Raw genomic sequence first — 14032 nt, 5'->3', positions numbered from 1 at the left:
GAGATGGGGCCTTTAGGGTAGAGGGTCAAGGGAACCATGTTCAGTGGTGCCAGGAGCAACATAAATGATCTAGGCAGACCAAAGATTTCAAAGTGAAATTTGGTGACCTGACATTTGGGTCTCAGTCTAGGAGAAAGTTATAAAGATCTCTTACACAGATAACACTGATAAAAGGTAGAAACTGGTAAAAGCTATGAACAAGGCATTAATGGTTCAGTGGTAGAATTCTCACCTCACATGTGAGAGACCCGGGTTTGATGCCTGGCCAATGCACTTCATGTGCAGCCACCACCCATGTGTCAGTGGAGGTTTGCATATTGCCATAGTGTTTACTAGAAGGATGTTTATCTGTGTTTCACTGACTATACAAAAGGATTCAACTGTGTGGATCATAACAAATTACGGATAACACTGCGAAGAACGGGAATTCCAGGACACTTAGTTGTGCTTATGAGGAACCTGTACATAAATCAAGAAGCAGTTGTTTGGAAAGAACAAGGGGATACTGATTGGTTTCAAGTCAGGAAAGGCGTGCGTCAGGGTTGTATCCTTTCATCATACCTATTCAAGCTGCTGAGCAAATAATCTGAGAAGCTGGACTGTACGAAGAAAAACGGGCATCAGGATTGGAGGAAAGCTCATTAACAACCTGCGTTATGCAGATGACACAACCTTGCTTACTGAAAATGAAGAGGACTTGAAGCACTTATTGATGAAGATCAAAGACCACAGCCTTCAGTATGGATTACACCTGAACATAAAGAAAACAAAAATCCTCACAACTGGACCAATAAACAACATAATGATAAATGGAGAAAAGATTTCAGTTGTCAAGGATTTCATTTTACTTGGATCCACAGTCAACATCCATAGAAGCAGCACTCAAGAAATCAAAAGACACATTGCATTGGGAAAATCTGCTGCAAAGGACCTCTTTAAAGTGTTGAAGAGCAAAGATGTCACCTTGAAGACTAAGGTGCGCCTGACCCAAGCCATGGTATTTTCAATCGCGTCATATGCATGTGAAAGCTGGACAACGAATAAGGAAGACCAAAGAAGAATTGACGCCTTTGAATTGTGGTGTTGGCAAAGAATATTGAATATACTACGGACTGTCAAAAGGATGAACAAATCTGTCTTGGAGGAAGTACAACCAGAATGCCCCTTAAAAGCAAGGATAGCGAGACTGTGTCTTACATACTTTGGCCATGTTATCAGGAGTGATCAGTCCCTGGAGAAGGACTTCATGCTTGGTAAAGTACAGGGCCAGTGGAAAAGACAAAGACCCTCAACAAGATGGATTGACACAGTGGCTGCAGCAATAAGCTCAAGCATAACAATGATTGTAACGATGGCACAGGACTAAGCAGTGTTTCGTTCTGTGGTACGTAGGGTCACTGTGAGTCGGAACTGACTCAATAGCACCCAATAACAACAACATGAAGTGGAAAAGTGGAGCTGCCAGACTAAGATAAATTAGGAAGAAAGGCCTGGCAATCTACTTCAGAAAATCAGCCAGTGAAAACCCTATGGATCACAATGGTCTGATCCTCAAATGATTATGGGCGTGGCACAGAACTGGGCAGTGTTTCATTTCATTGTGCATGTGGTCACCATGAGTTGGGGACTGACTTGAGAACAACTAATAACAACAACAACACAAAGTAAGTGAGGAACAAAAATCAATATTGGAATTTAGAGGAAGAGGTTACTTATATCAAGGAGACTGGGGAAATACTTTGTGAAAGAAATAGTGTTTGCAATTGGATGCGTGGGGTTTGGACATGCAGAAATGGGTTTGGGAAGGACAGCAAGGAACTACAAGAATGTGTAATGACCTAGTATAATTTTTGTGAAATTCACCAGCAAGTGGGCATTTTGTGAGCAGAATCAGTGTGATTCAAAAGAAGGGGTGACCCAGGCTTGGGCCTTCGTATGGTGATTTAGATGGAAATTCAAGGGGTTGAGATAGGCCAGAGTGCTAGAGCAGGCAGAGTTTAAATAATGCACTGAGGGAATTAAAAGTTTAGATTGAGGGCATGGAGCAGATCCACTATGAAGAAAAGGCATGGGAGAGTTAGGAAAAAAAGAAATGGTAGACCAAGAGAACCTCTGGGCTCCAGCTCCTGGACATCAAGCAGTTCTTGGTGATTATAAGAGCTGGTGTGGGGGTGGCTGAAGTGAAACGGAGTTGAAGGCCCTTTATGTTGAGGAGTCGGAGGAATTCTGAGGCCAGGGATATCAGCATGAATGCTAAATAGAGCCTCTGAGGGTGGTAGGAGACAGGAAAAAAGAGGAAAAGTGAACCCAGTGTGGAAATCACAGGAGAAGGGAGAGGACAGTGTTTTGCTATCTAGCGCTGCTGTAACAGAAATGCCACAAGTGGGTGACTTTAACGAACAGAAATTTATTTTCTCAGACTGTAAGAGTCTGGAAGTCTGAATTCAGGGCCTGGCTCTAGGGGAAGGAAGGATCTCTCTCTGTCAGCTTTGGGGGAAGATCTGTGTCTCTTTTCAGCTTTCCAGTCCTAGGTTCCTTGGCAAACATGTAGCATGTATCTTCCTTGCTTGTCCTTGTTTGTCCTTACTTAATCTGCTCTTTTAGATCTCAAAAGAGATTGATTTAAAACACACTCTACACTAAAACTGCCTCATTAACATAACAAAGAAAATCCATTCCCAAATGGGATTATAACCACAGGCATAGGGGCTAGGATTTACAACACACTTTGGGGGGCACCACTCAATCCATAACAGAGGGTGTGCCACGAAGGTAAACAGAATGCTGGAAGGGTGGCACCAATAGATGGCAAAAATTTCAGAAGAATAGCAGCTCAGCAAGAGTGGAAGAATGGTCCGAAATTGTTCTGGAAAAAGGAACAGGCCAGCTCTGCTCATTTCCCACAGAGCTCAAGGAGTTAGAGAAGATGAGGATTTTCCAAGATTGCCTTGGAAAATATGTATAAAAAAAGTCTGGGGAAAACCAGGTTCCAGGTCTTATTAACAATTTTAACTGGAACGTAAGCCAGGGACTTTGTGGTCCAATCTCAACAGTCAAAGAAACAGTCCAGCAACAAAAATGTGAATTTAAGTACTTCATTTTTCCTTCAGTTTTTTTTTTAAATAAAATACCAAAAGATTACTGCATTCTTAATGCACAACAAACATCTTAAAAATCCCCTCTTGTCTTAGGTTGGAGAAGCAAACCAATAAAGCATATAAATATATAGATAAGACCAATCGACTCGATGGCACTGGGTTTTTTTTTTTCTAAGACCAAACCAAATCCATTGCTATGGAGTCAAATCCAACTGATAGCAACTCTATACGACAGAGTAGAGCTGCCCCATAGGGTTCCCAAGGAGCAGCTGGTGGATTTGAACTGCAAACCTTTTGGTTAGCAGCTGGGGCTCTTAACCACTACGCCATCAGGGCTAGATAAATATACATATAAAAATAGAGAGATGTATATCAAGGAAATAGCTCATGTGGTTTTAGAGGCTGGAACTTACCAAGCCCATGGTCAGGCTGGAGGCTTCTCCTAATTCATGTAGCCACAGGGGCTGGGAAAGCCAAGATCAGCAGGACAGTAGCAGGTAAGCTGCTAGTTCAAGTCCTAAGAACCAGGAGTCAGACAAACAGGAGCCAGCTGCAGGACCCAGAGTGAGCAAAAGCCTGCAGGCCTTGCCGGAAACTCTACCTACACTGGATGCAGGCTACACCCCCAAAGACTCTCTTTCAACTGATTGGTTAAAACCAAAAAACCAAACGCACTGCCCTCGAGTCGATTCTGACTCATAAGCGACCCTATAGGATGGAGTAGAACTGCCCCATAGAGTTTCCAGGGAGTGCCTGGTGGATTCAAACCGCACTCCTCACAGCAAATTCCATCAAGGAGGTGATCACATTATATCAAATCTCATCATGGAAGCAGTCACACCATCATACAACTGCAAAAGAACTGCCAAACCACTGAGAGTCATGGACCAGCCAAGTTGACATACAACCTTAACCATCACAGTTCACTCTTTGTCAACTTGGCACCTGTACACATCTCCTTAAACCATACATAATCTCTGAATAAAGACAATTATAAAGTCATACTTTCTCCTAACATGAAACAATGAATGCACACACAATTGAAAACACAGTAGACCTGTTTACATCTTATATTTTATAGGTGAAGAAAACAAAAATAATTTGACGCACACATACCAAACAGAAATACTCATAACAATTACAGTCTTTGTTTCTGCAACTTGTCACATGGTCATAACTGGTGTTTAAAACTACTTCTTCCACCACCCGTTCTGTGTTCCCTTTGCCCTCAGCAAGCACGTCAGCTGGTCATGGTTCTTTGCCTGGTGGGGTGACGTAAACCTTCATTCCTGAAGGGTCTGGGCCATTTGTAGTCATGTCAGAATTGGGTTGCTGTAGTTTTCTGTTCACTTTAATCACAGGACATCGCAGTACTAAGAGGTGGCCTAAGGGATTTCCGTATTCCAGGCATACTCTTCTTTACCCCCATTATGTAATATCAGTCCGATTTCTTCTTGGTAATCATGATCAGTCACACCATCCAATATGGTAACTCCCTTCTTTGCCTGTTGATCCAGAGGCATAAGGAGCCCAAAGTGGCCAGGTGGCATTCTTAACTTCCAGCTCAATGGAATCAGTGATGTGTCTCCAGGTGGGAGCATTCCTTCCTGTGATGGTTAAGATTGTGTGTCAACTTGGCTGGGTGATGATGCTCAGTGTTTTGGCAGTCGCATAAAGTTGTGATCATTTCCATGTATAGATTTGATGCGTGATCACCCCCATGACGAGATCTGTTGTGAGTAGCCAATCAGTTGAAAGGGAGTTTCTTTGGGTGTGTGGCCTGCATTGAATGTAAACAGACATTCTGGCAAGACTTATGGGCTTTTTGCTGGCACTGGATCCTGCAGCTGGCTCCAGTTCATCTGATCCCCAGTTCTTGGGACTTGAGCTAGCAGCTTACCCGTGGTGTTGCCTGCCAATCTTGGGATTCATTGATCTTCACAGCCTGTGAGCAAGAAATCTGCTCTCTGGCCTCCTGATCTTGGGTTCGTCAGCCCCTGTGGCTATGTGGATGAGAAGCCTTTATCCTGACCCACAGCTTGGGATGTTCCAGCCTCTACAACTGCATGAGCCATTTCCTTGATATAAATCTGTCTGTATATATATTTGTATGCTTTACTGGTTTTGCTTCTCTAGGAAACCCAGCCTAAGACAATCCTTTTGGAACTACTACCTCTACACCAACAGAGCATAAGGTCACAGGGACAGGAAGCAAAATTTTTCCATTGGGCCACTAGGAGTACTAGTGAGTGGTGTCACTCCCATTTCCTCCCCTTGATTCCCGAATCCATGAATCCTGGCTATGGGAGAAGAAGCACCATATACTGGACTCTGGTTTAGAGCACATACAACCTCCTGGAGAACATTGCCCCAACCCTGCAAGGTATTGCCACCTAGTTGGCGCCATACTTGTGTCTTTAGAAGGTCATTGCATTGTTCTACCAAGCCAGCTGCTTTGGGATGATGGGGAACATAGTAAGACCAGTGAATTCCATAAATATGGGCTCATTGCCACACTTCATTTGCTGTGAAGTGAGTCCCTTGATCCGAGTCGATGCTGTGTGGGATACCATGATGATGGATAAGGCATTCTGTAAGTTCAAGGACAGAAGTTTTCACAGAAGCATTGCATGCAGGGAATGCAAATTCATATCCAAAGTGTTCTACTCCAGTAAGAACAAAATGATGCCCTTTCCACGACGGAAGTGGTCCAATGTTATCAACCTGCCACCAAGTTGCTGGCTGATCACCTCAAGGAATAGCACCATATTGGTGACTCAGAGTTGGTCTCTGCTGCTGGCAGATTGGGCATTCAGCAATGTCTGTAGCCAAGTTGGACTTGGTGAGTAGAAGTTCATATTGCTGAGCCCATGCGTAACCTCTATCCTTGCCACTGTGGCCACTGTGTTCATGAGCTCATTGGGCAATGACAGGTAGTGGCTAGGGAAAGAAGATGACTGGTTTCCACAGAATGTGTCATCCTATCCACTTGATTGTTAAAAATCCTCCCCTGTTGAGGTCACCCTTTGTATTCACATGAGATGCAAATATTTTTACTTTTTTGGCCCATTCAGAGATTCCTATTCACATACCTCTTCCCCATATCTCCTTGTCTCCAATTTTCCAATCAGATTCCTTCCAAGTCCTTGACCATCCAGCCAAACCATTGGCCATATCCCATGAATCAGTATAAAATCACACATCCGGCCATTTCTCCTTCTAAACAAAGTGAACAACCAGGTGCACCACTCAAAGTCCTGCCAATTGAGAGGCTTTCCCTTCACCACTGTCCTTCAGCAAGGTCCCAGAAAGGGGCTGTAGTACTGCCACTGCACACCTTCAAGTGCTGCCTGCATATTGCCCAGAATCATCTGTAAACCAGGCAAGAGTTTTCTTTTCCTTAGTCAACCGATCATGAGGAACTGCCCGTGAGGCCACAGGTACAGACTGGGAGATGGAAGGTAAAGTGATAGAAGTGGAGACCATGGGCATTTGGGCCACTTCCTTATGCAACTTACTTGTACTTTCAGGTCCTGCTTGGGTCCGATCTCATATATATCACTTTCATTTAGTGATGGAGTGCTGCTGTACACCTCCAAATTTATGACTCTGTGGGTCAGACAACACCCAGTTTGTGACAGGTGGCTCACACTGCATGGTGACTTGGTGGCCCGTGGTTAAGTGTTCAGTCTCTACTAAGGCCTGGTAACTTGCCAAAAGGTGTTGCTAGAAAGGAAAGCATTTATATGCAGAGGATGGCAGGGCTTTGCTCCAAAATCCTAAGGATCTGTGCTGTGATTCACCAATAGGGGCCTGCCAAAGGCTCCAAACAACATCTCTATCTGCTATTGACTCTTCAAGCACCATTGGATCTGCCAGATCATATGGCCCAAGTGACAGAGCCACGTACACAGCATCCTGAACCTGTTGCAGAGCCTTCTCTTGCTGTGAGCCCCACTCAAAACTAGAGGTTTGGAGTCATGTGATAAATAGGCTGGAGTAGCACACCCAATGAGGAATATGTTGTCTCCAAATCCAAAGAGGCCCACTAGGTGTTGTGCCTCCTTTCTAGCTGTGAAGGGGCCAGATGCAACAAATTATCCTTCACTTTAGAAGGAATATTTTGCTATGCCTCATACCACTGGACCCCCAGAAATTTCATTGAGATGGAAGATGCCTGAATTTTTGTTGGATTAATTTCCCACTCTGTAGCATGCAAATGTTTCACCAATAAGTCCAGAGTCATTGACACCTCTTCCTTACTAGGTTCAATCAGCATAATGTCGTCAGTGTAATGGACCAGTGTGAAGTCTTGTGGAAGGAAAGGCCATCAAGGCCTCTGAGGACTAAATTATGACATAGGGCTGGAGAGTTGATATAACCTTGAGGTAAGACACTGAAGGTGTATTGCTAACCTTACCAACTGAAGGCAAACTGCTTCTGTGGTTGTTTGAGACAGGTACGGAGCAAAAGACATTAGTCAGATCAAGAGCTGCATACCAAGCACCACGAGGTGTATTAATTTGCTCAAGTAATGAAACCTCATCTGGAACAGCAGCTGCAATTGGAGTCGCTACCTGGTTAAGTTTTTGATAATCCACTGTCATTCTCCAAGATCCACCTGTGTTTTTGCACAGGCCAAATAGGTGAGTTGAATGGGCATGTGGTGGGAATCACCATCCTTGCATCTTTCAAGTCCTTGGTAGTGACAGTAATCTCTGCAATTCCTCCAGGAACGTGGTATTGCTTTTGGTTTACTATTTTCTTAGGTAGGGGTAGTTCTAGCAGCTTCCACTTGGCTTTTCCTACCATAATAGCCCTTACTCCACTAGTCAGGGATCCAGTGTGGGGATTCCACCAGTTGCTGTGTATAGCTATTCCAATTATGCATTCTGTAACTGAGGAAATCATTACAGGATGGGTTCGGGGCCCACTGGACCTACTGTGAGACAAAGATGAGCTAAGACTCCATTAATACCCTGACCTCCATACGCCCCCACTATGACTGTTGAGCCACAGTTTGACATTTTGGGTCTCCTGGAATTAGTGTCAGTTCAGAGCCAGCATCCAGTAATTTCCCAAAAGTCTTTTCCCCAATGAATAGTCACTCTCATAAAAGGTCATAGAGCCCTTTGGGAAGGCTGGGAGAAAGATTAACAGCATAAATTTTTGGCAGTGTATTGGAATCCTTCCTCAAGGGGACCTGACCTCTCTTTCATTCAAGGGGTTGTGAGCCTGTAAACTCACTCAAGTCTGGGAATTGATTGAAGGACTGTAACTCTCTGTTCTGGTGATTTGAGTTAGACTGCTATTCACTTGACCTAGAATTCTTCTACTTTTATAGATCAAGTAAATATTTGATAGGTTTTATTTCTATTTCATTCCTAGGGACGCCATGACTGAGCCAAAGCCATAAATCCACACGAGTCAGATTATTCTGATTACTGCTTTGACTTGGCTGTCCATTACGTTAACCACGCCCACCTTGTCTTTCTCAATTGAGTGCTGCTACTTGGCCCCTACTACCATGGGGTAGAATCAGCCCCACTGTAATAAGGTGTCTTAATTCAGTTAGGGCAGTTCTCACTGTGAACTCTGACTTAATAAAATAGCAATCACAGCAGTCTTCAAGGATGCTGGGACTTCCTTCACAAATTTGTTCCTCACCATTGTGGTAAAAGGTGTGTTCTCTGGGCATTCCATGTCAGGTCTGTGGGTCTAAATTCACTCTAATATGCAATTTTCCCTAAGCCTTTGGATACTTTCTTCTACAGTATACCAAGGAAGGTCTGGTACTTCAACTTGATTTGGTGTAGGCCACCACGTAATCCATGCTTCAGCGGCCCAACCAAATAAACTGTTAAATCCTTTCCTAACTTCTTGAGCTGAAACATTGAATGAAGAATCTGTGTTTAGTTAGCCCATATCAGTAAACCCAGACTGATCTATCTTTATGTTCCTTTCACCATTATCCCATAGTCTTAATAGCCATTCCCACCCATATGCCCCAGATTTATGTTTGTACATATTAGAAAACTCAAGCAGTTCTTTTGGAGTTTAGTGTATCTCCTCCTGGGTTACACTTTGTACTTCATCTTTTGGGGCTCACTGGGACATAAGTCTAGTTATAGGTGTAGAAGCCAAAATCAATGGTGGGAATGTGTTTTGAGAACATTCAACATTGCCTTGCAAGGCATCTGCCTCGGGCGATGCCACAGGCAATGACTCAGACAAAGGCTTTTTGGACACAGCTGGGTTTATCTCATCAGATACCATTTCCTCCCAATCAATGCCCTCACTTTAACTTCAGACACCACTTGAGGTTGGGAATTCAGTTGGTGTTGTAATTCAGCCACTCTTAAAATAAGACTCTGGGTTTGATTTTCAGCAATACCAGCTCTGTTACTACAAGAAATAAGGCTTTCTTTCACAGTACAAGTGGAAACTTTGAGGTTGTTTATGTTGTGCTTGAGCTTTGACTCTGAAGGCCTGAGCTCATCTCTTTCTTTCACCAGGTTATCTAGTGAAAGTAGGACCAACCAGCCAGCTTCCTTATACTTTTCTGTATGACAAAATTGTAGAAACGTATCAAACATGCAATCACCCAGAGCTTGGCCTTTCACCAATACCTAATCTGTTAGTGGTGGTATTTTGTGTATTTCTGTGCCACCTCACATCATGGATTAGGAGTGCCCTCTTTACTACTGGAAGCAGAGTCATCAACATCTTTAACAAGAATTGAGAACCAATTTAGAAAATTCACCCTTTCAATTTTGTTTCTCTAGAACCACTCTCAGTACCAAATGTCTTAGGCTGGGTTCTCTAGAGAAGCAAAACCAGTAAAGACTATAAATATAAATATGTATATATTTATATAAAATATATGGCTCATGCAGTTGTAGAGGCTGGAATATCCCAAGTCTGTGAGCCAGGCTGAAGGCTTGTCCTGATTCATGTAGGCACATGGGCTGCAGAACCTATGACTGGTAGGTCAAACAGCAGGTAAAGTGTTCCAAGAACAAGTTCCAAGAACTTGAGGTCAGACAAACAGGAGCCAGCTGCAGGATCCAGAGTGAGCAAAAGCCCACAAGCCTTGCCAGTAAGTCCAGCTATATTCGATGCAGGCCACACCCCTGAGGATACTCCCTTTCAAATGATTGGCTACTCACAGCAGATTCCATCATGGAGGTGATCACATTATATCAGATCTCATCAGGGAGGTGATCACGTCCTCATACGACTGCCAAACTACATTGTAACTGCCAAACCACTGAGACTCAGGGCCCAGCCAAGTTGACATACAACCTTAAAGATCACACCTCTCCCCACACAGATGGTAGCTGCTCTCCAAAATTTCCACTCTCTCATACCATTTGCTCTGAATCACCTAAATCTCTCCATGGTGACAATTCATCTGGACTGCAGTGAGTGTAACTGACGGTGAGCCCCAGCTACTGTTCTGAAATTCATTGCTGAATATTTGTGCTGAGGCCACAACTCCCATGGGACACTCCTAGTTTTCAGAGTCGGGAATAATTTAACTCCAGGACTCCCCAACAGTCTTGCTGAACTTTCCTTAAATCTGCATAGTAGTCTCAGAAGCTCCTATCCAAACTTTCCTTTCCTCTCTCCTTCATTATGATCATACCTGAATTGCGGTCTGACTACTCTTCCAGCCTCTCACAGCTTGATTCCCATTTTCTCTTACTGGCTTTTTCCTAATAAATTTCTTGCATGTTTAATCCTCCTCTTGAGGTCTGCTTCTTAGAGGACCTGGACTAATGCGCTCTCCCAAATGTAAGTGTGACTTCTTCCATTTCCTCTTTCTCCTGTGTCATATCACACCCATCCCTGCTGAACGTGGTTACCAACCAGTCTACGAGGGCCAGAAGATGTTGACAGCTCATTCATTTTACCTTATCTACTCTCACTCCCAGGGAATCAAGTAAACAAACACCCTGAAATGTGCAGCTCTCCTCCCACTGTGAGGGAACTCGTGAGAATTTCTGATGAATAAAAACCTAAACCAAACCTGTTGCTGTCAAGTCAATTTTTACTCATGGCAACCATGTAGGACAGAGTAGAACTGCCCCATAGGGTTTCCAAGGATTGGCTGGTGGATTCGAACTGCTGACCTCTTGGTTAGCGGCAGATGTCTTAACCACTGCACCACCAGGGCTCCACTTCTGAGGAATAAGATTGTCTAATTCAGGAATACTACTATTATTGATATATTAGGTAATATTTAATGAGCACTTCATATTTGCTAGGCATTGTGTTAGATGCTTTACACACATTCCTGTATTTAAATCTTACAACTCTATAAGGTAGAACTATTATTAATGCCATTTTACAGAAGAGGAAACTGAAGCTAAATTGTCCAAGATCAGAGTGCTAACTGGCAGAGCTTGAACTTTAACTCAGATGGGTCCAGCACCAATGACTGGGCTCTTTTCTTGTCACTGTACTATGCATGAGAAGATCTGAACACAGGAGTTTCATAGACCACCTCCTCTCCACTTTTCTAGAGAAGGCTGAGTCCCTGAAGTAAATCACCCTGGGCTACACAGGGAGTCTGGGCAGAAGCAGGACTTGCACTCAGGTGTCCTGACTCCAGATTTCAAGATCTACCATCTCAAAAAGTGAGAAAACTAAACACATGTTGGGTGACTTCTGTCCCACAATGGAGAAATAACTTAAACACAGCAATCTAGAAAGGGGGACTGAGGACAGGAAAATGGTCCAGGGTGTGGTGTAATTCTAGAGGGCAATTACTATCCTGGATAGTTCAACCCATCTCTTAAACCCACTTACCCCGGGGCTGCAATTTGCACTGAGATGGGGGAAGTAATATCACAGATCTGTAGAACTATGTATAGAACACCTATGGGTAGGACACTAGGACAGTAGGAGGAAGAGAAGGAGGAAGGGAATAGGAAAGGGAGGAGGGGAGGGAGACAGGACTAGCTGGAGGTAGCACTTGGGTTCAGCCCAAAAGCGGTTTACGGAGCTCCCCCCCGCCCCCGCTAGGCTGTTAAGCACTGGTTGTTGTCAGGTGCTGTTGAATTGATTTTCGAACTACAGCGACTCCATGTGACAGAGTAGAACTGCCCCGTTGGGTTTCCTAGGCTGTACTTTTTACAAAAGCAGCTCACAAGGTCTTTCTCTCTCAGAGCTGCTGGTGGGTTCTAACTGCCGACCTTTCAGTTTGCAGCTGAGTGTTTAACTTAGCATTGGTTATTCAAAGTTAAACAAGAAAATTTTCTTTGCTGCTTTGGACCAATATTTGTTCTAGTTTAGGTAGAGGGAGTATCAGAGTAGACTTCCTGGTGATGACTCTTGAGCAGAGCCTCGAAGGATGCACAGATCCACATGCAATTGCTTATTTCCTACCTCAATTCAATTCCACAAATATATTCTGAAGGTCTCCTATGTCTTGGGCCTTGTTCCAGGTGCAGTGGCCACAGTGCTGAGCAGGACAGCCACAGTCCCTGTCCTCTGACTGCTTACAGTCTAGCTGGGGAGAGAGGTAAACAATCATAACACAATGTGAGATGTGCCTCTGGAGAGCAACCTCCAAGGCACTTTATAGGAAAAGGGGAGTCTCATTGCCCCATCTCAAATCAAATCCCAATTTTTGAACATGGCAAAATTCTTTGCAACTTAATTCCATTATCACCTTCCAGAAGCCCTGGTGGCACAGTGGTTGGGAGCTTAGGCTGCTAAGCAAAAGAGTGCTAAGGAGTTCAAATCCACTAGTCACCGCTTGGAAACCCTATGATGCAGCAGTTCTACTCTGTCCTACAGGGTTGCTATGAATTGGAAGCAACTTGACAGCAACGGGTTTGGTTTGGTGTTTTTATCACCTTCCACTCTAATTTCCTGCCACTTTCAAAGGTAGAGATACAATAAAATGTGTCTGTGTATGTAAACATGCTCGGTTTTCATCACACTGCTCCTAGACCCTGACATGCAGAGAAACTTCTCAGAGAAACTCTCCTTGCACACCTAGCCTTGCCCAAATTCTCCCCTGTACTCCCAAGGCCTGTCCTTTGTCCACCCACCTCCCTAGGTTGGCAAGGTCCTTAAAGCAGGGACCCAAATGCAGGGTCAAGAGCACCCACTATGGAGTGGGACAGATGCAGGTGGTCTTCATGCAGCCACATGACTTCAGGCCTTAGACCCTCAGCTTCCCTGAATATCTGGGTGAGCAATTCCTACTCCAGGAAATGAAATTAGTACAAATGTTCAGTTCTTGGCACATAGTAGGTTCTCCAAAATGCTTGCTGGATTGAATTGCATTAACAGTAAAGTCCCAGGCCAGAGGTTGTACTTTATGAAAGCCCTGCCTGCAAGCTGGAGCTTGCAGAGGTTAATGATCGACTTTAGCAGTTTTATGTGGCTAAGAATGAGATGTATATACCTCATTCTTTGCTTGAAAATCTGTCTGCTAGCTGAGGAAATAGATGAGCAAGCTCCTAAAAGTTCAGCTCCAGGTCAGTGGACCTTTCCTATATCAGACCATACAGAATCCTTAGTAATGTTTTTGTACTAATGTTACCTGGAAATTGTAATTCCCACGTATCACTGAATGTAACAGCAATAGTGACGTAAATAACTAGCAAAATTAAAACTACACCTTTAAATTACAATATCATACTCACAGCCTAAATGTGCTTACGTTTAGTTTCATGTGGTTAAAGTGAAAATTTGGTAAGAAGACAATAGAATTTGAAGTAAAAACATTTAAGAACTACATCAAAACTAAGTTCATTTTAATGTTAAATTTTATGTTACATGAGATATATTAGTGGATTAGGTTTGCATAATCAATAACAGCCCAAATGATGTAGAAGTTGTAGACAAATGCATATGGGAATGTATTCATAAATGAAATAATATAAAAATAAGCAGGAACAAATACACAGGCATTT

The 14032-nt window shown here is 43.5% G+C and overlaps 1 pseudogene; it reads right to left on the bottom strand.

The window, feature by feature from the left end:
* Nucleotides 1-5244: 5244 nt before the first annotated feature.
* Nucleotides 5245-9374, bottom strand: LOC126067947 (uncharacterized; annotated as a pseudogene).
* Between the last annotated feature and the right edge of the window lie 4658 nt (nt 9375-14032).

This window comes from Elephas maximus, chromosome 26, assembly GCF_024166365.1.
Source record: "Elephas maximus indicus isolate mEleMax1 chromosome 26, mEleMax1 primary haplotype, whole genome shotgun sequence".
NCBI classification, from domain to species: domain Eukaryota; kingdom Metazoa; phylum Chordata; class Mammalia; order Proboscidea; family Elephantidae; genus Elephas; species Elephas maximus.
This window is presented reverse-complemented; position numbering and strand designations above follow the sequence as displayed.